The sequence below is a fragment of the Haemaphysalis longicornis genome, unplaced genomic scaffold (assembly GCF_048455015.1).
Source record: "Haemaphysalis longicornis isolate Haplotype H1 unplaced genomic scaffold, Haemaphysalis longicornis Haplotype H1 scaffold_11, whole genome shotgun sequence".
NCBI classification, from domain to species: Eukaryota; Metazoa; Arthropoda; class Arachnida; order Ixodida; family Ixodidae; genus Haemaphysalis; species Haemaphysalis longicornis.
Window position 1 is genome coordinate 96,299,512 of NW_027526214.1, and position 1,835 is coordinate 96,301,346.

The following is a 1,835-nucleotide window of genomic DNA, read 5'->3' on the forward strand; positions in this document are numbered from 1 at the left end:
ACCCCCGGGGTGGGACGCGAACGTCTACAGCCTGTCATAAGCGGCTAACTGGCGGGAAACCCTCTTATGCTACCTTGGCATCAAGGCTGCCAGAACCGAGGCCCTCGCTAAGCTTTCGCACGATAATAGGGTTCAGAAATGAGGGGCTCGTTAGGAAATACAGAAATAAATGCCGGCAGTCTACAACGCCAAAGAAGGCATAGGGGAATGATTAGACTATTTTGTATCGTTAATGACGTTACATTTTTTTTGGTATTATTTACATGAGAAAGAAAGAAAGAAAAACACGTGCCCAGAGTGGGGACCGAACCCACGCCTTTCGATTAGATCTCGAATGCCTTACCAATTCGGCTATCTGGGCGACTGTGTTCTCCGTCACTTTCTCGGGTATTTATATATACAACTGTATCTGACGCTTGAGGGTGGTAGCCTGCGGCACTTAGACTACACTGGCAGAAGGGGACCTTCTTTTTCAACCCCCGGGGCGTGACGCGAACGTCTACAGCCTGTCATAAGTGGCTATTTGGTGGAAAACCCTCTTATGCTACCTTGGCATCAAGGCTGCCAGAACCGAGGCCTTCGCTAAGCTTTCGCACGATAATAGGGTTCAGAAATGAGGGGCTCGTTCGGAAATACAGAAATAAATGCCGGCAGTCTACAACGCCAAAGAAGGCATAGGGGAATGATTAGAATATTTTTAATTGTTAGTGACGTTACATTTTTTTTGGTATTATTTACATGAGAAAGAAAGAAAAACACACGCCCAGAGTGGGGACCGAACCCACGCCTTTCGATTAGATCTCGAATGCCTTACCAATTCGGCTTTCTGGGCGACTGTGATCTCCGTCACTTTCTGGGGTATTTATATTTACTACAACTGTATCTGACGCTTGAGGGTGGTAGCCAGCGCCACTTAGACTACACGAGGAGAAGGGGACCTTCTTTTTCAACCCCCGGGGCGTGACGTTAACGTCTACAGCCTGTCATAAGCGGCACTCTGGCAGGAAACCCTCTTATGCTACCTTGGCATCAAGGCTGCCAGAACCGAGGCCCTCGCTAAGCTTTCGCACGAATATAGGGTTCAGAAATGAGGGGCTCGTTAGGAAATACAGAAATAAATGCCGGCAGCCTACAACGCCAAAGAAGGCATAGGGGAATGATTAGACAATTTTTTATCGTTAGTGACGTTACATTTTTTTTGTTATTATTTACATGAGAAAGAAAGAAAGAAAAACACGCGCCCAGAGTGGGGACCGAACCCACGCCTTTCGATTAGATCTCGAATGCCTTACTAATTCGGCTATCTGGGCGACTGTGTTTTCCGTCACTTTCTGGGGTATTTATATTTACTAAAACTGTATCTGACGCTTGAGGGTGGTAGCCAGCACCACTTAAACTACACGGGGAGAAGGGGACCTTATTTTTCAACCCCCGGGACGTGACGCGAACGTCTACAGCCTATCATAAGCCGCTAACTTGCGGGAAACCCTCTCATGCTACCTTGGCATCAAGGCTGCCAGAACCGAGGCCCTCGCTAAGCTTTCGCACGATAATAGGGTTCAGAAATGAGGGGCTCGTTAGGAAATACAGAAATAAATGCCGGCAGCCTACAACGCCAAAGAAGGCATAGGGGAATGATTAGACAATTTTTTATCGTTAGTGACGTTACATTTTTTTTGTTATTATTTACATGAGAAAGAAAGAAAGAAAAACGCGCGCCCAGAGTGGCGACCGAACCCACGCCTTTCGATTAGATCTCGAATGCCTTAACAATTCGGCTATCTGGGCGACTGTGTTCTCCGTCACTTTCTGGGGTATTTATATTTACTACAACT

General features: G+C 46.9%; 1 non-coding gene across 1 annotated transcript; it reads right to left on the reverse strand.

Annotated features, from left to right (window-relative positions):
• Window positions 1-289: 289 nt before the first annotated feature.
• Trnar-ucu (transfer RNA arginine (anticodon UCU)) lies at window positions 290-361 on the reverse strand. Its single transcript has one exon. It is a non-coding gene; the product is annotated as a tRNA-Arg (tRNA).
• Window positions 362-1,835: the final 1,474 nt, after the last annotated feature.